The sequence below is a fragment of the Psammomys obesus genome, unplaced genomic scaffold, assembly GCF_907164565.1.
Source record: "Psammomys obesus unplaced genomic scaffold, mPsaObe1.curated_primary_1811, whole genome shotgun sequence".
NCBI classification, from domain to species: domain Eukaryota; kingdom Metazoa; phylum Chordata; class Mammalia; order Rodentia; family Muridae; genus Psammomys; species Psammomys obesus.
The window spans coordinates 16119220-16145071 of record NW_026596079.1 but is presented as its reverse complement, the minus strand read 5'-3'; positions in this window follow the sequence as shown (position 1 = coordinate 16145071).

The following is a 25852-nucleotide window of genomic DNA, read 5'->3' as shown; positions in this document are numbered from 1 at the left end:
CCTTCTCTGGTCCTTTGCCTATAGGAAACATTATGGAGGTACTAGAAACCCAAGGAAGGGATAAGTGGGTTTCTGTTTCAGTATACATTTCATTTGATACCTCCTTCAGTGGTAGGAGGTGATGCAAATTGTCTAGTATATGCTACTGCAGGGACCAGCAGCAACAGCAACAGCACCTCCTCGATCCAATAGTTCAGCATCATAAGCCTCCCACGTCTCTCCCAAATACTGAGCCATGCTTCCTGGCCTATATAGCATGGCTCCCTTCTTCCTTTTCTTTCTGAACCTCTGTCCAAGCATTTTGACTACTTAACAACATTAAATCTCTCCCTGCTGGAAATTCCTGTAGGGCTTCCTTTCTTCACTGGGCACCAATGACTCGTTTAATGCACAGAGAGGTTAGGCAACATGTTCCAAAATAAACAGCAAGGGTAACTTAAGGCCTAATTTAAAAAGGACAAAACCCAGATTGTGAATCAAGCCAAGGCTCTGTAAGCACCTTGCAGAGAGACCCACTTACTATTTTTCTCCCCCAGTCTACATCCCACAGTCGAGTGGAAAGGTGGCACCTCACACGGGATTGGTTAGTAGCTGCCATTGCTAATAAATGGAGGAGTATACATCACTTGCACAACCTTTGTATAAAACTCCACTGCGATCTGCAGCTGCAGTGGATGTTAGATCAGTGAGTGAATAAATAATAAACAAATGAAAATGCTCTAAGTCCACAACAAATCAACCTGGGGAGTGAACTTCCCCCTGCCTCCGTACTCTTCCTGCTCTCAGATGCAGAGCCTGGCTGCACGTAGGCAACTGATTGCTCACATCCATTATATAGTATAAGCAGACGATAAACAAATTTTTGTTAAGCAAATAAATCACAAAAACAATCAAATATACAATCAATCACACAACTCTCTGATGATGTTGACAATTCCAGCTTACTGATAAACAGTTTTCTAGGAATATGATGCAAAAGCAAAACATTGCATTTTCCTGAAAAACAAAGGCCTCTAACAGAACAGCCAGTGAATAATTATACATTATTATCTCTAACAGGGAAAAAATGTTACTCAGTCAACCTCAGGGGAACAATACATCACAGATTCTCACCACCTATTTATAACCTGGGCCCACAAATGATCTGTTGCTAAGAGAGAAAAAAGTCATTAATCTCCTAACTCAGTGAGTAATTTTATATTTTGAATAAAAACAAAATAAACAAAATTAAGGTGGGAAATAAATCAGATATGCTGTAATTAGTTTGAAAGAGGCAGATTTTCCTGCCTAACTCTCCCTGCAACTCCTGCCTCATCCATCAACGTAGAGTGCATTGGGTGACGTGGAGATTTTCCATTCCCTTTTCAGACTGAATTAGTCAGTTGAACTTAATGGTGATTTGACAGGACGCTGAAGGGCAAACATGAGTGATAGGATTATAACAGAGGCAGGAGAAAATGCTTAATAAAGTTTGGCCATGTCCCTGCTCTGTGCTTAGGATCTCTTAGCCTGTGCTGTAGCTCTTCATTCATTTCGTCGTTGCTTTTCTCTCCAGGAGATCTTAGGAGGTTATTAATTCTTTTGCTAGAATCTGAGGATCAGGCACATTTTCTAATCCATAATCTAATCTTTACAGATTCCAAGGGCTCAGCTTGAGACAGTGACTGATTTGGCTTACGTTGGCACAATAAAATGAACTGAAGCTCCAGGACCAAACTCCTGGGCACCTGTCCCCAGCCCTGTGCCACACAGCTTAAAATGACAGAAGTACAGGCAGAGAGTGGCAAAGCAGTTGCTCCCTGAAGGCAGTCTTGATCTTAGAGCCCCTTTTGTGGGGCAGGTTCCTGTATAATCATGACGTCGAAGGCTGGGTCTTCCTTTCTGAGGCTCCATATTCTTCATTCTGTTCAGATAGTCCTCCTTCACCCATATGTCCCCCTCAGACACCTCTTCGGGTATGCAGGCTTTGTTCTGCCTTCTAGCGCTACTGCTGTTATTTTCTCTTTGCTTACTTTGGCACATCTCGATAAAAGAAGACGTTTCTAGAATAGTTAGTAACTGATTCAGTGGCAGTAGAGGTAGAAGGAGAAGACTCTGGTTGGGTTTTATGTATCTCACATGGCTCCCTTCAGTAGTATGAAGAGAGCTCTTTTGAGCAGGCTGCGAGTGAGCATAGAGAAAGCAAGAGAAATAATACAAACTAGATGCTTCTGCAGAAGTAAGCAGACAAACAAAAGTCCAGTGGTGACGGATTTTTACAGAATAAAGTAAGAAATGGCATTACAAAATAATGTATACTATTGTATGTTCTAGTGTGGGAATTTGAATATTTTGATAATGTTGGTGATTGAACCTAGAGACTCTGTTCACTCTACCTTTGAATTATGCTCCCAGATTCATATGAAACTTTTATTACATTTTGTGATAAGAGATGTGTATTATGTTCCTAAGAAAAACAACACATAGTTACTATTTTTAATTAATTTATTTTTTTATGAATTACAGTTTATTCACTTTGTATCCCAGCTGTATCCCCCTCCCTCATACTCTCCCAATCCTGCCTTCCCTTCCTCATCTCCTCCCATGCCCCTCCCCAAGTCCACTGATAGGAGAGGTTCTCTTCCCCTTCTTTCTGATCCTAGCCTATCAGGTCTATTTTTAACAGAAAGTAATACACACAAAGAATTGCTCTTCCTACTTGAGAAACAGTCTAAAAAAAAAAATATATGTCCAAGTGTTCTCTTTTAGCATGCAAATACTGGACTGTTGAGAGGAGCTAATGACCCTCAGTTTTTGTAGACATTTTGCTTTCTTTTATCTATACGTTTTCAGGGATAGATGTGAGGGGATGGGCTCTGGATGGTTTTCACGAGTCTCTGAAATATTCTTTGTGGGTAGGGGAAGGAACAAGTACTGAGACTCTCCAGTGTTTCAGCTGTTTGCTGGATCGTATAGGCTATCCTTTGTTGGAACATGGACCGAGAATGGAGTTGTGTGAAGAGAAATCTAATGCTTGGGAGAAAACTCCAAGAAAACAAGACAAGAGTCTTGTGACCTCAGTTTATGCAAATATAAAGCATTGTTCTTGGATTGTGTTTTCATGCCTCTCCCAGGAGTAGCTGATAGGTGTGAGTTTACTTTAGATTATTTATTATAACTATTGTTGATACGCTACTATGACAAAACATGCTTTTGCCACGTGCATCTTTCTGACATGTGCAGCCTGCCCCTGTGACTGTAAGCTTTACACACGTGACCCTCTAAACCCTCAGAGTACAGATTGTTTGATGTGCTTGCTGAAGTTACCTATTGCATGAGACATGTCCACCTCATTGATCAACTCGATTCTCGCAGGTCCCACCACCTTTAGGGCAGTGAGAAATCCTGTTTGTTTATCATCCCAGCTCTGAAACACGTGTGACTTATGCTATTTTAGGAGCTCAATCAGACATGGTCCTGTGCCCAGGCTAATGCAGGTTGGCAGTAGTAATCAAGGAACAGAAAGAACCAAATTCTGTCTTCTGACCTTCTCCCTCGCTGACATGCACATCTCACTACTGCCTAAAATCTTAGAGCTAAAGCCCTCAGTATCTCTGCACATGAGCTCAGTGATAACATCAACACAGAACCGGAAAAGTAAGAAAGAAGTTCACGAGTGGATTCTAAACTCATAAAATCAGCGTTCCTTTTAAAATAGGAAAGTTAGACCCAGACATAGATTATGGTAAAACAATGGATGTGAGACATAGACCGGCTAAGGTCATTATAAGGTAAGATAAGGTAAGGAGGGAATATTGGACAGATATTTCCTCCATAGCTCTCCAGTGGAACCAATCATTGATCTTTGACTTTTACCCATCAGGATTCTGAGAGAGAAAAATAAACTAATGTTCAAGTCATTCATTTGATGGTATTTTGGTATGGAAATTCTATCAACGCAGTAGGGACACATAAATGTCAGTTTGGGTGATAGAAAGATGCCCTCAGAAACACGGGGGGGATTAGAGTAGTCAGTGTAGAAGGCTCAAAGGCTCAAAGGCAGATGGAAAAGAAGACAGGTTCAGGATGAGGGTTCTATGAAGCTAGCTTGCTTTCTGCCTGTAACATTCCTGCTTCCACAAATAGATCTGTGGACACAAATTATTCAGAAGCCTACTCATTGAAACCAGAAATGCATTGTTTAATTTTTTGCAACAGCTGCACCTTTTCAATTCTTTTGTGTTATGCCAAATTTATGATATTAAATTTTGATATTCAAATATGTGCATGATTTTCCATTCCTTGAACATACAACCACTTTCTCTCCCAGATTAGGCAGAGAGGCAAGAGGAAAGGGATCAAAAAGGAGTAAGCTAAAAATAATATCCTGATTTCTGCATCTAAGTGACCATGTGACCTAGAACCAATCACGTTCCTGCTGGAAAGTATAAGTGTCTCCTGTGTGTAGTGGTAGGGATGGCCTGCATGTTCTTTAAGGCTCTTTCAATTGACTGTAATCTCAAACCTGTGTGTGACTCACAGAGAGGAGGGAGGCGAATGGAGAAAAACAGACAGCTAAGGAAAAATTACCTTTGTACCATAATCAATGTGAGATCTTGAATGGGTATTGGAGCAGTGGGAAAGTGAACTTTACTCAGCACTGATTGGCACGTGGTCTTGACAGGTTTTTTGAGACATCTAAGAATCCCAAGCTAGAGAATTTCATATTGACTGCTCTCTATTCCCTTCTGTAAATGACAACATTTCAACATAGCATCCACTTCAAAATTAAAGATTTCATAACTGCAAAAGCTTCGATTATTTACTTCTGTGACTGCTTATGTTTGATTCTGTGAGAATTTGTGGGCATTCACATATGTACCTTGACTTCCAAAGTTTCCCAAACAAACTCCTAGCCTTTCTTTGGAATAACGCGGTGCCATGGAAAGTGGGCTTTTTAGGACTGATCACTTTTTTCTGCCCTCCCCCTCTGGATTTCTGCTGCTGGCAAAAGCATACATGGATGGATGTCACTTTTACAGTCTGTTCCACAAAGCAACAATTTTCTTGTTATGTCTCCCTACTGACATCTACCCAAGAGTCTTTTGACAGAACATGGAAATAAATTGAATCAAAAGTTGACTTATTATTTTCCTGGCTCCTTTCTTGACCACCTCCACCAATCAAATCAAGCAGAGTAAGAAATTAGTTATGTGGTAGGTATGAAATGCCCCCCACAGGCTCATATACTAAAATGCTCAATTCCCAGAGAGTGATGCTGCCTCAGAAGCTTGTGGAAGATTTTAGTAGTGGATCCAAGGAAGTGGAACTGAGTCTGTTGGAGACAGGCCTTGAGGTTTATAGCCTAAAGCTACTTCTTGTCCATTTTCTGTTTCCTGATCTGTCCTGATGTAAGCACCCTTACTCTTTGCAGTCACAGATGGAAATCACTCTCAGGATTTGCCTTCCCCTCCCTAATATACTAGCCCATGCACCACACCAATCATTTATGTTACTTCTCATCAGAAATTTGGTTGAGCAATAACTGCTATAGTTGTCAATGCCGGACCTTTATGCAAAATCATCAGAAGGGTGCTGTGGTCTGACAACAGCACAGAGACTCCTCAGCTTAAATAAAATTTTGTTAAAAAAATAATTTTCTTCTTAAACTTTAGTGGGATGGCCAATTTGCATATAAAGTATCCTGATGCAGGAAATGACATTCCATAGCCTTTAAAATTTTTTCAAGGCTAAAAGCATGGCAATTCTGTCCATATTGAAGAGAAAGATAATTACTTATTAGGGAGGTTATTCTAAGATACAACGCTTCTGCAGAGGACTGTAAGACTTTGGGTGTAGAACTCTGTCTTGCAAGGATTTGACTCTTTTTCAGGCTGGTTACCTCTTCCTAACCTAATGGTTCAAGTGGTTGGGGACTCTATTGATGGAGAAGAGGGAATGTACATACAGCATCTGATTTCAGTCTCGTCCAGGAGCTTCTTAAGTTAGCAACTAGATAAACAATAAAAACACTTACTGCCTTCTCAGTAATGAAAGTTTTGGTTTCTTTTCTGTGTTTTTTTTTTTTTTTTTTTTTTTTTTTTTTTTTTTTTTTTTTTTTTTTGCTTTGTTTCCAAATGTAAGATGTGGAAATATTTTTGGTTCATCCTCAGTTGAAAACAAACTTGTCAAGGTGCACATAATCTTGGTCATCTGAAAACAGACATGTGAGAGGGCATGTAATGTTTTGCTGGAAGCTGTCTTGGGCAAGGGCTGTGTTTTTTTGTTTTGTTTTGTTTTTCCAGCTGGGAAAACAGCCTCGTGTGGACTCTGAGAAGGGATAAATCAAGCCCACAGACAGTGAAACAACAATTTTGCTTTGAGACACTTTGTAAGATTCATATTACCTTGCTAGTCTTCGATTTTCACATTCCACTTCTCAAAGAGAAACACTCCAGACCAGAGAACTTCTCATGGTACTCTGGCTGAATCTTGCAACTTTCGCTCACACGTATGATTCAGCAGAGTCTTGCTGCTTCTGCTGAATCATGTTGCTGTTGTTAATTCGTGTTCCTGTTTGATGTCTGCTATTTGACTGGATGGACAAGGAAGAGTGGAATCACCCCAAGGAACTATGTCTAAAAAGAACCAGAACTTCTCCTTCCATCCCTTTTCCTTACAACTTTCTTTCTCGCCTACCTCTGGTCAGTGGGTTGGAAGGGAGGCAGAAGCATTTAAGAACCCTAAATAAAGTAAGATTTCAGAAAATCTAAGCCTACGCTTCTTCCCTAAGGCTCAGGGACCATTAAGGAGAAGGGAGCAGAAATATCTGAGAACCAGAAGGAAGGAAGTACTGGAGCAAAATAATGTCTTCTGGACATGGCAGGAACACTGCACTCATAAACTCCCAGCAGCTCTGGTTGCATAGGATCAAGACAGTTAATACTCCAGCACTGAGGAAGAAGTGCTCAGGAAATTCCACCCCTAAAAGAGAAGCGATTGGCAATTGACATGGGAGAAAGAACTCTGTCATTTCTCTCTAAGGCCATTTCTTCTGGCTCTGGTAGGTCAACCATGCCTCAGTAAGGGGCTTACACACAGAAGTATATGGACAGCAGAAGCCAGCGTTGATGGATTACTAATTTTTTTAAATGATACCAAGTTGTGGGGGTAGAGAGATAGGGTGAACTTCAAAGGAATTGGGAAGAATAGTGGGGGTGTGAATATGATCAATATATAGTGTATGGATTTCTCAAAGCATTGTAAAAGTATTTTTAAAAATTAATTACTACCTATATTTTGGGAACTTATATTGAATTCCATGAAAGCGATTTCACTAAATGTATTAGATACCCATGAACTGGAAATTTCTGGTTTCCTTGAAGACTGAGTTTTGTCATGTGAATATTTTGCTGCAACCTGGGCACATGATGTTTTGCCCAGGTTGGCTTGTGAGAGGGCACATGATAATTTGCTGTGAGCTCTCACCTGTGATGGGCATGACTCTAGCCAACTGAGAACACCCGTGGGTAGACTCTGAGGAGAGGACATATATAGAGGCCCAAGCACAGTGAAACATTACTTTTTGGATCGACATCAGTGTGCCGATCTTCATGCTTCAACACTTGACTTCACAGAGAAATGTTCCAGAGAGCTTTTCCAGGCAATCCAACTGAGTGTTCCAGCTTTGGCTGACTTTGTGTTGTTGCTTGGTGTTGGCCTTTAGACTGGATTGCTGGTATCCTGGCAACTGAATATGGTAGTCATCTAACAACACAATCAGCAGGAAGTACATAAAAGAGGACTACAGCCCCTTTCCCTACTAATCTCCTACCTAAGGTTGCAGGGGGGCAGGGTTGGAAGGGAGGTAAAGGTGCTTAAGAACCTTAAACAAAGTAGGTTTGGAAAAAAAAAAAAAAAGTAAGCCTACATTCCAGTGGTGATTTGAATGTTGTCCCTAATTGTCTTGGGCATCTGAATAACTGGTTGCCAGTTGTTGATAGTTTTGTTAGGATGAAGAGGTGTGGCCTTGCTGGAGTTAGTATGTCAAGGTCTTTGAGAGCTTACAGATTCCTGCCATTTCTAGTTAACTCTCCGCTTCATGCTTGTGGTTCAAGGCGTGAGGCCTCAGTGTCCTACCCTTGCACTATGCCTTTCCTCCATCATACGTGCTCTAACAATCTGGAACCATAAGCCCAAATAAACTCGTTATTCTATAAGTTGACTTGATCATGATGTTTTATCAGAGAAAAGTAACCAATACAGCACTTTCTGTTAATTCTACTGTGTAGATGTCCATTCCATGACTCATAACTTTGGATGATACAGGATCATCAGATTTTGGCATACACTATCAACAAGTAAACACTTGTAAACTGTGTGTGATTTCCATGTACTGTTCCTTCTCTTCTTCATCTGCCAGTTTTCACAGCAGGTCCATGGAACAGGTTCCACCATTGACCTCATTTTGTATGAAGAAACTGAGTGTCAGGGATGTCTGTCAACTTCTGCTAAATCCATAGAAATAACAAGTATCAAGGCTAAGTTAACACTGAGTTTGTACTCTCAGAAATTAGAGTTTGACCTCCACCGTCTACTGCTATTGCAACCCCAAAAGAGAAGGAGGGATCCATTAGTGTGTCTGCATCCCAAGGATTAGCATGGTGAATTATGAAATTAGTATCACCTCATTTAGAAACAGTGAATTTTAGCAGTGAAGCAATATGGGACATCTAGAACCAAAGAAAGAAGACTAGAACCTAAACTACAGGTTTAAATGTTAAAACTAAACTGCCTCCATATTTTATAACATGAGATGATTTCTTTTAAATCAGTTTCCTATTGCTGCTATAGCAAAATACCATGCATTTAGTGGCTTAAAGCATAGCCATTTTATTACTTTATGGTTCGAGAGTCTTAAATGGCCATCATTAGACTAATAAAAAGGCGCTGTCAAGACTGCATTTCTTTTTCTGTCTCTAGGGTTAAAGAAGAATATGTATTTATTCTTTTGAAAGTTATCCCCATTTCTTTGCTTTGTGGCCCTTTCTCTTATGTTCAAAGTCCATGATACTGGACCAAGTCCTTATACTGTCATTTCTAGGGTTCTACCACTCTGCTACCCTCTCTCCCCATTAAGGATAAACTCTATAAAATTATATTAGACTAATCTGGATAACCCAGGATCGTTGCCTTATTTTAAGTTCAGCTGACCTGTAGGCTGAAAGAGAAAGATGAAATTGTCCTGACATGAGATTTTGAAACATCAAGGCCCACCACCACACTTCCTCCAACAAGACCATACCTCCTAGTCCTTCTAATCCTATCAGAGTTTCATTCCCTGGTTGGAATATATCTACATTTCTTAAATAATAAAAACACAAATAACTGAAAAGAAACATCACAGTAGTCTATAATTCTATGTACAAAGAACTCATATGGTCCTACACAGCCAATGAAGATAGTCCATGTCACACAAGAAACCTGATGGTTTGATAGGTTAAATGACTTTCCAGCTACACTAAGAAACAGGACCTTGATAATCATGATGAGTCTTGATTGATCTCAATGACTATTTTGATTTAAACCAGTAAACATGGGTTAAGCTCTGGTAAGGGGTGGATATTAAGATAGAAAGCTTGATCTTAAGGAGAATAGATCAGAGTCTTACAAAATATTTTTTGGATGGAAGTTCTGGCCTTGGTTTAGCCACTTACAAAAGAATAAAGGTACAATATCTGAGTCTCTAGATGCCAGACTCTTCATCTATATGATAAGATCATGAAATGTTTTCAGTTAATCATAGAAGGCCAGAGGATCAGATGCAGTCATGTAAGCCAAAGCCATTATGATGGGGGGGGGGGTTTAAAAAGAAACAAATGCAACTCCTATCATTATAGTGTGAAGATAAAATGCTCTGAGGAGTGAATACAGCAAAGTACAATGATTTATTTGAATAGCTATGAAAACATGATCATCACATTACTATGCTAAAGAGGAATTTAAGGTATTGCCAGCTCTTCCCTCATATAGAATGTCATTTTCGTATTTCCACTCCATTCTTCTGAGTCCTCCAGTTTTTCTTCATGAAAGAGCCTCAACAAACTTATGTATAAAAAGCTGACCCTAAGAGCATTCAGAGCATTGCAGACCAAGTGTAGAGAATCTTGCTCATCAGACTAATGCCTCTTTACTCTAAGTACTGTGCTTTTTGCACAGGAATTTCTGTTAATATGATGGCTTGTAAGTTGTGATGCAGTGTGTTAGTAATAGATGAAAACTGATGGTGTCAGCTGCCTGTCAACTTTTAACCTGTGTTCTGCGGGATCTGGTCCAGTTTCAACCACTGCCACATAAATACTACAGGCATCTGATGTCTAATCAGATCGGACCCCAAATAGAGTCGGTGGGTCCTTGTCTTCTTAATTATAACTCCCATGTATGACTAGCCATCCACTTCCTCTTGTCTGGTTCCTCTTGATCTTTAAAATTCAAGACTTCCCCGATTTCCCGTTTAAATTTGATATCCATAGTTTTTATTAGACACATGGTCGATGATACACAAGCCCCTTGATATGGGAGCTCACTCTCCTATTTGGCACCTACTAAGTCCTAGAACTTCAAACTATACTTTTCACTGTCTGTGTCTGGCTGCATTAAGAGCTGCTGGGGCATGCCTGACTCTGGATGATCTCTCACTAGTGGTTTATGCATATTTGCCAAATTAAAAATGGATGTATGTCACAGAAAATAAATTATTTACTGTACTCCTTTTTAAAAAAGAGGTCAGTTTAGGTTTTGTTTTTGAGGCTTTTGTTTGTTTGTTTGCTTGTTTTGTTGGGTGTTTTGTTTTGTGTCATAGAAGGACTCTTTGCTAAGTGCTGTGTGGGTTTTGAACTTACAGGTATAGAAACAGCACATAGAAGTCTGTGCTGTTCACTGTTATTAAGGAGATGTAGAATGATAGGAATACAAAATCAGACATGGAGAAGTCCTTGAGGGAGGGTGGAAATGGGTGGCTGCATTCCTTTATAAAAGGCTTGTTACTGTAATATACACACAGGGAAGCAGCATAGATTGAAATACAATGAATTTTTTCATCCACACAAAGTTTTCTTTACTTACATAAGAAAAATGGTTTTTCATCACGTAAGAGACCCTCCCTCTATCCCACACACGTTTCAAATGACAAAATTATCCATTAGAATTGGAGTTCCTTGTTGCTCAGTTACTGAGAGGAAGACTAACAGTCCCTGGACTTTGACATCCAGCCAGCAGAGGGTGCAAGAGAGAGGACTTGACCCAGGAGCTAATGGTCATGAGAAAGCATATCCTCTGCCCACATCCCACTTTTAGATCAGTCTTCTGGCTGCACCTACTCTACGAAGAGATCTGGGAAATGCAGTCTAGCCATGTGTCCAGGAAGAACAACAACAATAAAAACAAAAATAAAAAACCCACTTTTGAGGAACGTGACTACCTAAAACCAGAAAGACTGAAGATGGAGAAATATTTTAAAAGCTGGTAAAACATACTCCTAAGCAAGCCCGAAAGAAGGGAAAGAATGTGAGAAAAGGAAGAAAAAAAGCCGAGGAGTATTTGAAAGAGTCGGGGTGGGTAATGTTGGGTGGCCTCCATTCCATTTTCTCAAAAATAACTCCAGTCTGTTGCCTTGTAGTGACTGTCCATGAGTGGGCATATTTGGGAAGAATGAGGAAGCTGATGTGCGGGCTGCAAAGGGAATGATTTGGAAAATGTGCATGCTCCTTTCAATTATTATTGCACTTGTCAGAACATGAGTGACACTCCTTTTGGATAACTGCCTCCACAGAAGATTCTCAGCCTTTCCCCAAAACTATTAGAGCCTCTTTTTTTAAGGAGAATGCCACCAACTAAAGACCTTCGTTAACAGCATAGCCATGGTCATGACCCAGCTTATAAATCCAGTTGTCTCATGTTTTACAAGTGGAGTGAATATGAGACAAGAAGAACGTGAACCCCAATTCAACTAGGAAACTGGTAAAATTTAAAAAAAAAGGAAAAGAAAAAAGAAAAACACCTTCTTTTTATCTCCTGTCTACTGCATATGTGGCCTATCACACTAAATCCCCCTAAGCCCTCAGTAAGGTGAATGACAATTTGTTGTTGTCAGTGAATGTCTTTGACAATTGGTTGTTGTCAATAAAAATGGTGTTGGGCTAAATATCATTTGTTACTTGCCCTATAATTATTGTAGAGGTATTATTTAATCCACTAACAAAAATAATAAGACACAGACACCCGTTAGATTTTATAATTCTTATTTACTTTGGGCTGGGCAGATATTTCACCAATCCTGTCTCAATAACCTCACCATCTCAATAACCTCCCAGCCCCCATCCAGTGCCATCTGTCTTAACCATTCCTAACTAGGCTCCTTCTGTCAATAATCTTATAAATACTTGCTTATATTGTTCATCTTTGGTTTTTTTGTTTGTTTGTTTGTTTGTTTGTTTTGTTGTCCATGCCATCTTTGGAGTCCTTCCTTCTGGCCCATGTGGTTCCTTCTCCATGCTAACCCATCATAGTGGCCTCCTTTCTCCTCTCTTCCCATCTTTCTGCCTTCTTCCCTTGATTCTCCTGTTCCCAGGTTTTAGGCCTTTTAATCAACCAAAGGAAAGAGTCCAGGCTGAACATGGCCAGCAAACTAAACTGGAAGATGAGAAGAGGGTGGTGGGGGGAGCAAGAGAGGAGGAGCCACCCACTAAAAGATGTAGCTCAGGACAATGGGAGTTTATGCCATTGTCAGGAATCCACCATGTCAGTGGGTTGCTATCAATCACAAAGGCTTGATGGAGTGGAGGGATCATCTTTTTATTTTAATACATTACCTAAGAAGCCCAATAAAAACTAGGTACTGTTAAAACAATTTTTACAAAACTGTGTTTGTTTCTTAGTTCCTCTCTTAGCCGGCTATCACACAAATAATTGAGACTCTTTTATATTATTTTTTGTTTGTTTTTTGTTTTTTATTTATTTTTATCATTAGTTACATTTTATTAACATTGTATCCCAGTTGTATCCACCTCCCTCATTCCCTCCCAATCCTACCTTCCCTCCCTCATCTCCTCCCTGCCCCTTTTCAAGTCCACTGATTGGGAAGGACCTCCTCCACTTTCATCTGACCCTGGTTTATCAGGTATCTTCAGAACTGGCTGCAAAGTCCTCCTCTGTGGCCTAGCAGGGCTGCTCCTCCCTCAGGGGGTAGGGAGGTCAAAGAACCTGCCATTGAGTTCCTGTCAGAAATAGTCCCTGCTCCCCTTACTAGGGTGCCCACTTGGGTACTGAGCTACCATGGGCTACATCTGAGCAGAGGTTCTAGGTTATATCCATACACAGTCCTTGGTTGGAGAAACAGTCTCATAAAAGACACCTGTTCCCAGATATATTTTGTCCTTGTGGAGCTCCTGTCCTGTCCAGGTCATATTAACACTCCCTTCTTTCATATGATACCTTGCACTCTGCCGAAGGTTTGGTTATGAGTCTCAGTATCTGCTTTGATACACTGCTAGGTAGTCTTTCAGAGGCCCTCTGGGGTAGGCTCCTGTCCTGTTACTTGTTTTCTCCTACATCCAATGACCGTCCTATTTGTCTTTCTAAGTGAGGATTGATCATCTTACCCCGGGTCTTCTTTCTTGTTTATCTTTCTTAAGTGTATAGTTTTCATTATGTTTATCATATCTTACAGGTCTAAATAAGTGAGTATATACCATGTGTGTCTTTCTCCTTCTGGGATACCTCAGTCAGAATGATCTTTTCTAGATCCCACCATTTGCCTGCAAATTTCATGATTTCCTCGTTTTTATTTGCTGAGTAGTATTTGATCCCAACACCTTATATTATTTTTAGCAAGCTTCACAACACAAAAACTGAGCAGGTTTAACTCTATTCTTAATCCTCTAACCTAATTTGGTTTTCTCCCAGCATGCATCCCAGAAAAACTTGCACTTTGTAGCTTTCCATGCTCCAGTTGAATCTTCTCTCTCCTGATGTTACCTGGGCCTCTCCTATCTCTAAATACCTTACTTTCTTTTCTAACTCACCCTCCTGTGGCTGGCAAGAAGTCCAGCCCTATTTTTTCCCCTGCTCAGTGATTAGCTGTAAGCAGCTTTATTGACATATCAGGGGACAATGGGGGACCAGTGTTTATACAACATTGAGGCAGGAGATTCTCAGAACAAGGATTACAACCAGATGTGGGGAGAGGTACAGAAATCAGCATTTGAATTACACAATAACCTTAGAAATTAGCAAGTCTTCCACTGGCTTACACTGCTCCTAAAACAAGAGGAAGATGGGAAGCCACAAGCAGAAGCTGGGATAAGATACACTACAGTTATCTCCATGAATAGTCCTTGGTTGGAGTATTAGTCTCTGGGAAGTTCCTGTGTTCAAATTTTCTTGTTCTGTTGCTCTCCTTGTGGAGTTCCTGTCCTCTCCAGCTCTTACTATTTCCCACTTCTTACATAAAATTCCATTCACTCTGCCTGTCAGTTACTAGAACCCCTTCACAGATGTAGCCCATGGCAGGTTAGTGTCCAAGTGGGTTACCTAGTAATGGGAAGAGGGACTGCCTCTGACATAATCTGATTGGCCTGCTCTTTGATCACCTCCCCCTGAGGGGGGAGCAGCCTTACCAGGGCACAGAAGAGGACAATGCAGCCACTTTTAATGAGAACTGATAGACTAAGATCAGAAAGGAGAGGAGAACCTCCCCTATCAGTGGACTTGGGGAGGGGCATGCATGCAGAAAGGGGAGGGAGGGTGGAATCAGGAGGGGAGGAGGGAGGGGCTTATGGAGGGATACAAAATGAATAAAGTGTAATTAATAAAAAATAAAAAAGTTTAAAAAAATAAATAAATAAATAAAAGATACACTACAGTGAGCTGGGACAGTAGTCTCAAGAGCTGTGCAGCTATGAATACTGTGGACCATAACCCTAGACCCTTAACTCAAATGAGGCACTGAAGTCAATTAGCTGCAGAAATGTCAGAGTCTGAAACACGACCATACCAGTAGGATATACATACATAGGGGGAAAGTTTACTGGGCTCAAATCTGAACTTTAAGAGAATAACAACAACAACAAAAGAGCCATTACCTCACAGTTTTGAAATTTCATTTTAAAGTTTTATTCCTTTAGTGGATCACCTATAATAAAGTCCCTGTGTCTTAGGTTAGGGTACTGAAACAACATCAGAGTGGATGCTGTAAGTAGGCATTTATCAAGTGCTGCTGTGTTTCCACTGAAGGATTTGCTCTGAGCTCACAGACAGATGGCACCTTGCCATCCTCTCAGGATGCTAGAGCTCTAGCAACACTTTCTTTGACAAGAGCAGTGGTGCCATCATGACTCTTCCGCTTCATGAGCTCATCTAAACCTGCTCACCTAGCACAGCACCCCTCTTCCAACAGGCCTTTCCTGGCTGGAGGGGGAGGGGTGTCAGTGCTCTATTCCCTGGATTTTGGCAAGGACAGAGATGTAGTACAGTCCATTCCACCCTATTTGGGGTTCCAGAGGCTTCCTTGCTATGGTCAATGGTAAACCTCATTTATAGGCTTACTCCAGGTTCTGGTACTATATATGTTTTTACTGAGATGGCATTTAGGAGATGTCTTTGTTAGGGTATCATTGCTGTGAAGAGATACCATGACCATGGCAACTTTTATAAAGGAAAATACTTAATTGGGGCTGGCTTACAATTTAAGAGGGTTAGTCCATTATCATCATGGTAGGAAGCATGGCAACATCCAGGCAGACATGGTGCTGGAGGAGCTAAGAGTTCTACATCTTGATCCTCAGGTTGCAGAAGCAGACTGTCAAACTGGGCAAAGCTTAAGCATAGGAGACCTCAAAGCCCACCCTACACTTCTTCCAACAAGGTCACACCCACTATAACAAGGCCACGCCGCCTAATACTTTCATTCCCAATGGGACATTCAAACATGTTAGTGTATGGAGGCCATACCTATACAAACCACTACAGGAGACAATGAAGTTTTAATAGAATTTTCATTTCAGAGTGATTTTAAATTCATGAGGCAATTATAAAGACAGCAAAGAGGGCATGTACGTGCCTTCTTACCTAGGAATGTGTTTTGTCAACAGCCTCCATTTTCATGGTACATTTGACAAACCTGTGACACCCACCTCGGTAATTTAAGTTAAGTCTAAACTTTCTTTGAACTCACTAGTAAAATGATTTACATTAGATAGTTATTGATAACCACTCGGTTTCAGGCAATTAAAAGTTTAGATCCTTTTTAGGCCAAGAGAGGGTTTGCATCTCTGAAAAGTCTTTTGGTACCCGATCTCAGGGATACAGAGATTTTTAAAGGCATAAACCACAAAGACCATAATTTACATCAAAGTTAGGTGTGGATCAGAATAATCTTGAAATGTTCATTCCTGGCAGAGCATAGCAATTATTTTAGATATAACATTTATGTCTTTTTAAATTATTTTAGTTTACTTCACTTATTTGGGTTAATACCTATGGGCCATTGTCAAGGCCACGGAAATCTCAAATGGGTTGCCAAGGCAGATGTTACCATTTAGGGAAGGGATGACAGAGGGCTGAGAACTGTCTAACAGAAACACAAGATGAAATCAGAACAAGATGGCATTATCTTAGTCATTCAGTCATTTCAGTAGTTTTCCATAAATGATCCCTATTGGTGCCAAAATTCAACCCAGAATACTATAGTATATTAAGAGGCCAAGCCTCTGACATGAACTCAATGACTGGCTCATTGAGCTCCCCCTTCCCCAGGGAGGAGCACCCTTGCTAGGCCACAGAGAAGGACAATGCAGCCATTCCTGAAGACACCTGATAAGCTAGGGTCAGATGGAAGGGGAGGAGGTCCTCCCCTATCAGAGGACTTGGAAGGGGGCAGGGAGGAGATAAGGGAGGGAGGGTGGGATTGGGAGGAAAAAAGGGAGGGGCCTGCAGCTGGGATACAAGTGAATGACCTGTGATTAAAATAAAAAAAATTAAAAAGGAGGCCAAACCTCATGAACACCCCCTGATCTCTGACAGTAACTCGGCCTTTATGGTTTCTTATGACTTTGATGCCTTTGAAAGGGAACAGAGCAGGTATTTTACAAGGTGTCCTTCAATTAGACTTTCTATAATTTAAAACAAAAAAAGATTTGATTCAACAATACAGAACCTGGGCTTTTATTCTACCTTGATGTAGTGATCCACAGTATAGGTAGGGTCCTCCTTAATTTCTGTGACTTACCATCTATTTTGTTTCCAAATTTTATGTGTATGGCTATTATTATGACTCTATCATCAGACTCTAGTGTTGAAGAACATTTAGCCCAGAGGAAAGTATGTTCAAGTATAGATTCAAATTCTAACTTGATATTTACTATAGTAACTTGGACGTTGGGTAGATCCTTTAATTACCATGAGTCTTGGATTATTCTTTTGAGAAAGAAGAGATAAAGACAGAGACCATTCTGTCTCTGTGTGAAGTGAGCTGCATACACAGTACTTAGAAGATAGGTTTGTAGCACATGCACATGTTTAATGGATGTCAGCACCCGTCTCGTACAGCTTTTCTTTGTTACCACCTGAAAGACTGTGCTTAAATGTTATCACCAGCCCTTTGTTCTTAATAAGGGTGCACAGGGATCTGCGGAATTGGTTCAGTCATGAAGTGCTTGCCTTGCAAGCATGAGGACCTGAGTTCAAATCCCCAGAACCCATGTTAAAAGCCTGAGCACTTGCTATCCCAGCAAAGGAATCATAGACCTCCCAGTCCCACGTTAACATGGATAATGCCTGACATCAAAGATTGTCCTTTGGCTTCCACATGCATGTATGTGCAAATGCACACACACACACACACACACACACACACACACACACACACACACTACTGAAATGTTTCCTTAACCCACATTCCTCTCATACCCTGGTTTATTTTTTTTACTTATAGGAACAGGTTCTGTCTTCCAGTCACAGAGGAGTGTAAGGCTATCATGGGTCTCTGTGTCCTGACGATAGGAATAGGTTTCAGTGCAAACAAATACATGCTCTTTCCTCTTCGCTACTGGAAGGAAGTCTATACAGTAAACATAAGTTGCCTACGGTCATACTTACTATTCTGTGGAGCCACCATTAAAATTAAGAGAGTAACACACATGAAGAACAGAGCCGGGTGTTGGAGAAAATTTTCCATGGAATTCTAAGGCTTCAGTCCTATGATCCCAGCATCACCTCTGGCCTTTCCCATAGTTCAGTGACTTAAACAAATTAATACCTTTTCTTAAACTATGTTGGAGTCTGATTTTATGAAATAAAACTAAACATCTTTATAGACTACTGTCTTGACCCAATTTTGGCATGAATAATTTATTTCCAAAACAAAATGCTCAAGGCTGCATAATTGATAAAATAATGAGATTTATTTATCCCTTGGACATTCCTTGGATGTCCAAGAATGTGCTTGGGCTATCTGATCAGCTTCTGGTGAGAGTTCTCTACTGTTCCATGCACTTAGAAACACCAGATGAGAAGTGGATGTGTGGAGAAGGCTAAAATATAGTGAGAAAAGGCCCATGACAATAAAAACCTACTCTCAGAACAACAAACTCACACTTACAGGAACTTCACTGTTTTTTTTCATGAGGGTGGAGCCTCCATGACCTGGTTACTTCTCAAAGACCCTTAATCCTAGTAAGTTTGCACAGTGGAAACCAAGCCTCTATTCAGCAGGTGGGGGTGACACTGGGGATCTTGCTACACAGGTCCTATCTCTGATTCCTTCATTTATGGCTTGGTAGCATCAAAAATACCCCCTCCTGCTTTGGCCCTTTTAACTTGAGAGGCCCTAACTGCCTCTCAAGTTAAATGTGTAAATACCTTTGAGATTCATAAAATACTAACAAATAAGAGTAAAAAAGATCTGGGAACTGTTTGATAAGAATGTGCTGAGGAGAACTGGAAGGATGCCTTCTTCCCCAATCATTCGAAATCTCGACTTGGAGCCCACTGCATCTAACCCCACTCTGCCACTCAACAGTGGAATGAACGACATTGGGTCATCCATGGAACTTCTCAGAACCTTAGTTTTCTCATTTAATAAATAGGATGAGAATATGTTTCTCATAAAATTATTGTGTGGATTCTAATGATGAAAATTTCTACACCCCATTTAAGTCCTCATGGAAAATGATCACGAGCTGTCATGTGTCATGAAGTCTCTGACCTAAGGAAGAAATCTAAGCCAAATCCATGGGTAAGAATCCACTCACAGTAAACACTGTGCTATAGCAACAGAGTAAGTGAAACTACAAGGAAGTAGTGAGAGATCTGGAGTGTTGGACATCCTGAAAGACAAACAACTTTCTGAAGCAATAGATCAATGAAGAGAAACATGGGCTAGATGAGGTGTACTTTGACTATCCTGCTGTCTTTCCATATACTCGACTTAAAAGAGCACCAGAACTGGTCAGCTAACAAACGACCTGGGCTTCTGTCCTGCCTCAATTGCTGTCACACTAAATCTAAAGACTTGAGGATGGAGTAGGAGGCTCACGATTCAGAAGTCATGGGAGACAAGATATGTCAAATCTGTTTGAAATTCTGTCTGCTCTGCCTACTTTGATAATGGTTAATGTGTGTGTGTGTGTGTGTGTGTGTGTGTGTGTGTGTGTGTGTGTGTTCTCCGCTCCTGACCCATCCTTGGAGGCTTCTCCAAGGCCTGCCCCTCTTCTTTTGTTGGTTCTATGAAAACATTTTTGCTGAATGCCCATGGCTATTTGAAGTGGAATCATTTATAAGTAAAATCCTTGCCTGAGACTGTTCGTGAAGCAAAGAAAGCATCAGTCATGTAACAAATGAACACAAAAGCAACAAAATGTGGCTTGGGGCTTGGCGTATGCTCCTACACTTTCTAAGTTTATTTCTATCAATGCCAGATGTGTGGATCATTCTCCTGCTCCCTGAACAGAAAGACTGATTTGCAGGACCACCTCCAAAAGACTCTGTTCTTTGGTTCTACACCAGCTATGACCTTGAGGGGACCGTTTCTTCCCTAAGGCATGAAGTGGGACTAGCTTCAACCTGCCACCTAAGGTCTCTGTCTTACCCAAGCATCCTTGTGACACACTTCTCTCTTTTCCTCTTGCATAGTTCCATGGAACACAGTGCTGCTGCTAGCTAGGTGCTAGGCCACCACACCTTCCTGTGGCTTTCTGATGCTGTCCACATCGTTTCACATTTTTTTAACTTATTTTTTATTGGCACTACTAATTACCATTCAAAATGATGAATTTTATTGTGCTATTTTCTTGCATATCTATCCTTTGTACTTTCTTTTTATTTGGCTGTCACTACAACCTCTTCCTTCTGTCCTCTTTTTCTCCTCATATATAATACATCCTTCTGCTTTCATATATATATATATATATATATATATATATATATAATTTATATATATATATTAATAAAATACCTTTAGGCCTCTTTTCTCTTCATATAGTCTCTCTTTTGGTTCCATATTGTATAGTCATATTATATGTAATATGCATGCATCCTTCATACGTGACAAAACATGAATTGTTTGTGTTTCTGAGCCTACCTTATTTTACTTAATATGAGGACTACAGCTGTCTACACCTACTTACATAATCTTTTTAATGTGTTTTGACATTGTCTGCTGTGTGACCTACATATTTCCATGGGAACACTGAATAATCCACAGGGTCTCTCCGGAAAGTCCCTTACACTTTTCCAAACTTTGTTTCTTTGTTTTAAAATGGGTTAAATTTAAGTCTTCCTCCCTAAACTTTGCTAAATTTTATTTTTTAAAAATACTGTGGGATATGAACAAGAATGTAAGCATGAAAAGGGGACAGATCAGCGTTTAAATCTTACTTTTGCCCTTACAAACTAACTAATGTAGAGAATTGGGGATGGAGGGGTGTCTCTTTTCAATGTAGTTTCTTATGAGGACAAAAAAGACTGTAAGAGAAGAATTCTGTGTGAAACCCTAAAACTGAGGGCAAAGCTGCAATACATCCTGAGGAGAAGACAATGACTGCCCCCCATGGGAACTGCTCTTCATGACCAATCTAATCCCTGATGGCTTTGCTTCAGAAAAGTTAGATCTTCATTTGAGAGAAAGAAATTCATTCCAAAGGCTGTTCATTTTGAGGGTGGCTTTGTTTCCACTCTCTCTCTCTCCAGCAAAAATAATAAAGTGTGATTCGTCCCACAGTTGGAAAAGATTTGTGTCAAGAAGGACAGTTGGCACATCACTCTTAGATGCAGAGATGCACCTATAGGTACCAAGCTGCTCTAGGGAACATGAAAACGCAGACTTCTTGGAGGAGATCTAAAATGTGTGGGCTGACCTTGAGAGCATAGAACTTAGTGCTTACCAGGAGGAGACTGAGGCTAAGGAGCCAACAAAGCTACTCGCAAAACCCAGCAAGTGATGAGCCACTGCAGCCAGGTGAGTGACAGGGAAGGCAGTCAGCTTTACTCCTCTGCTTTCAAGAACAGGGTACCAACAAGAGGAAGTAACTGTTTCAGGCTACCTCCATGTGTAGGCTCTCCAAAGATTCTACATGAAAAGTGCTCCAGAGATGAGCCAGCATCTATATCTAACCCCACAGAAGGCTTTTAACAGAACAAGAAAACACCATGACCAGCATTGGCCACCCATACTCACATCCTTCTACTGCCATGGCCTTGGGCAATCAACAGCATTTGAGTGACTAGGGCTGAAAGGCAGACAGTAGAGAGTTGAAGAAATGATGAAGTACTTTCCGGTTTTATTAAGACTTGATCATCTAGACAATCTTGACATGGGCAGAGGGGAAAGCTTTAAACCAGTATGAGATTAAATTTTGACATAAATGAAACTGGACTTTTTAATACTTGAAAGTGATTGGGAAAATCTGGTCTCTTCAATCTGCTACCCAGGAAATGAAAAGAAAATAAAACTAAGGGAGTTTGAAGATGGTAAAAACCAAATGTTATTTTCTGATGCTATCAACCAGATACAACAGGCTTCAACAAATGTATTCTATGGCATATTTGTGAAGAATTGCCATTAATGCTAAAGTACTAAGCAAAGCAAATCCTAAAATCACAGTACATCCTAATTACTGGAAAGATCTCACCTTATATGTTGTAAGTTAAAATGTGAAAAAGCTTTGTTTCATCAGACTGACTGTCGAACAATAGTTTCCTCAAGTGAGATTCAAGGTCAGAGATCTATTTTTTAGGACCTCAGATGCTACAGTGGTCCAAAGACTAAAAGAAAATTGTTAAAGTTTCCAGTTTTATTCACAGTGATTACTGAGCCAATATCTGATCCAGGCAAGCTGAACCCTCCAGTTAGTCCTTGGTGGAGAGTCCCAAGTAATTTTGTTTGTTTGTTTGTTTCAAACTCTTAATGGGACTAAGGAAATGTTTGACTCTGAATTGCCAATATACTTTTAGGAGTACCTCTTTTCTGTGAGTCTTCATTCTGGAAGCAACCCACAGTTGACTTTCCAGAACAGTCTAGTTCTTTCTGTTAAGATCAAAACATCTAGGTTTCTATGTTCTTTTTGGCATTACTTTTGTTCTTAGGGTTTTTTATGAACTCTCATTTAATAACTTTATATCCAAAAATTAGATTAAATGAATAAAATTTATTTAGATTAATCAAAACAGATAACACAAGGCAGCATATTAAGATACTTAATATTAAGATACTTAATAACATTAACTAGACAGGCATCTGAGTCTTGCTAATTCATCTATCCTTATTTTTTGTTCACTCTGGGTACAGGTTTATGGGTTGGTTTGTGAATATACATTTGTGGAAGTCTACAGAAGTTGATACATTTTCTGTATAATCAACATTTCTCTTCCCAGTTACATTAGAGTGGGACTGGGGATAAGAATGGAGATATGAGGTAATGTTAACTACTTCAAAGTTAAAAACAAGTGTTGTGTGAAAACCTTCAGACCCAGAAAGCACACTTGTGTTGGGGTTTGAATGTGTCGTAGCCTCACCTTCACTGTAGCTGCTGCTGTCCCCATCTCTGAATGTGTCTTTTTCACTGACAGTGGCAAAGGAATGAGAATCTCTCATTTCTCAAGGAGAAAGAGTTATTTACCATTATCTTTCTGAGTATGTCTTGGAATTTGCTGTATACAATTTACAAAACATTTCAATAAACCCTCTTACTTAGTGATCCTTAATTTGAAGGTTATGATATAAAACTATATGATCTGTAGAGAGTCTAGGAAATTTTTCAAAGAAACCCAAAAGAAAAAAAAAACCAGGCCCAGAAGAGACATCAATTGAAATTATGCACAAATATTAATAGGCCCATGAACACTCTCCATCAAATTTCCCAGAGATCAGCTCACTCAGCTTTCATAGGCTGGGAAAAGTTGACTGGCAAGGAAGGAAAAATAAAAGAAGAAAAAAATACAGTGCAGCTAAACTAGAACTATTTAAGCACCCTGTACACAACCCAGTGTCGCCTGGCTTAGGAAGGCTCAGAAAGGGCCAAAAGTCAGAGCTTTTACCTCAGAGAACTCAGTGAGATGGATTCTAAACTCTCTCTTTATGACAGTGAGAAAGGGGAGAGTGAGCATGCCCTATTGTGTTGGTTTAATAACAGAGGTCACCTTGATTTCTGGATAGCTTTTCACTGGCTCTTTTCTCAAGTGGGAATTTTAAGACCCGTGCATTGCTTCACAGGAGCTGTGTGGGAATAAATGTGTCCAAATAGTAGAGATTGCAAAACTGTACTACGTAGCATCCCTAAGCAATGTTCCTTTTTATTATCATGGTAACTGTCAGTGTGTCACCATGGTTATGGTGCCAGATGCAAAAGTAGTATGTGGTGTATATCTGAGTTTTATATCATTGTGAAAAGGAGAATTCTTTATTTCTGACTGTTTGTGTTGGGAGGGCAGGTAAATCTGTTTGCAGTTATATGTATACACATGTACAGATACACATACATAGGCATGAAGGCCAGAAGAGAACATTAGGTGTCTTCCTTATTAATTCTATGTCTTATTCCCTTGACTCAGGATCTGTCGGAGAACCTGGAAACCTGGAAACCTGGAAGCTAGCAAGTCTCATAGATTCTCCTGTCTTTGTCCTCGACGGGGTTGGTGTTAAGGCAGACTCAAGGCACGTCCATCTTTTCTACTTGGGTTCTAAGATCCAAACTCAGATCTTCAGGTTCACATAGCAAAATCCATCTCCCTAGCCCCTGACTCACTTTTATGAGAATCCCGTGGGGAAACATCTAAGAATGTTCTACAAACACAAAAGCCCTAAAATAAAAAGTGGCTGCTTTTACTGGGCTAAAGTGATAACACTTTAACCTTTAATTTATTTATTCAGAGGTTTTTCCAAGGGTTTATACACTTTGTATCTCTCTTTTGTCTACATTCATGCCCAGGCTACAAGTGAGCTGTCTCCATCTGGTCTCTAAGGTTCTTTCTGTCAGTTCACATTCTAGATTCCAGATCTGTGTGTCTGATCCCCTGTTTACCAGCAAGAAATTCTACTCCTTAGCCTTGTGGATGCAGCCTTGTGGACACCTGATCCCAGTTCTTTAAGGCTATGATCATGGGCTAAGTTCACATTAAGAGGAAAAAAATGAGGATACAAAGTAGGTCAGAATGGCTCTCCCAGAAAGCTTAGAAAGGCAATCTGCCTTCAGAGACACCCCAAGGAGAAGGAAGGAAGAATTTTGGAGTATAGTGGCTCTGAAGAGGAGACTTGCAGTCAAAATCTCCTGACTCATTCTAATCTCACTAATTTGAAGCTATGGCAAATATTTGCTTCTTGTCTTGCTTCTGGGAGAGGTAAGAGAAAACACTTTGAATTACTCTGTAATCTAGGATGATGGGAAAATAACCATCATCATACGGTATCTTGGCACATCACTCAAGAAATCTTAGATTGCCATACAAGTACTTAGTGAGAGATGCACTCCATCATCTGAGTGTTGGTGTGCTGGGGTCACTGGTCCTCCACTTTTCTCCTCAGTCTTCCACAAATACACACCTGTGGGTGTGTGTCAATGAGCTCATTGCCATTTGTCACTTAGAGAAACTAGCAAGAGAAAGAGGGAGAAAATGGGGGCTTTATCTCATATTACACCCAGAACTGCTCACTTTACCATTCCTTGAAGCCAACCTGGGACAGGTAGCTTCTTCCACATGGTTCTTTCAGGCTTTGAGGTCCAAGGACCACATAATCCTTCTTATTCTTCAACTACAAGGGTAAAGAAAATGTTTTCTGAGGAGCCCAGGCATTGCTTTGACTATTGAGTTTTCTTTTGGTTTTTTCCTGTTGTTTTTAGACAGGGTCTCATATAACATGGTCAAGCTTCCAATATGATATTTAGATGAAAATGACCTTAAATGTCTGTTCCTCCTGCTTCAGTGTCCCAAAGGCTAGTTACAGGCACACACTATCCTGTGCCTCTACTCTTGGATTTTCCTAAATATTGCTCATCATGATATAACCTGGACTAGAATGACACAAACCTGAAGGTGACTTCATTCTCAAGACCTGATAGGAACCAGCTACCTCTTTCATTTTTCACCCAGATGCTGCCTCCCTTGAGAGTCCAGTTCTGAAGTTCCTTGCCTTATGTTTAAAGTCCTGATTTCCAAAACTGTTGAGACTAAAGTCTTATCAGTGAAAATCATTTATTTGGGTAGGGAAGGCTAACCCTGGAGGAATGAGATAGAGTGTTACAGAATGACTTAAGTAGCATAAATAATAATCCCTCAAGAAAGGGTCAAGGAGAGAAACTAGGAACTATCTCCATCCATCCTCTTA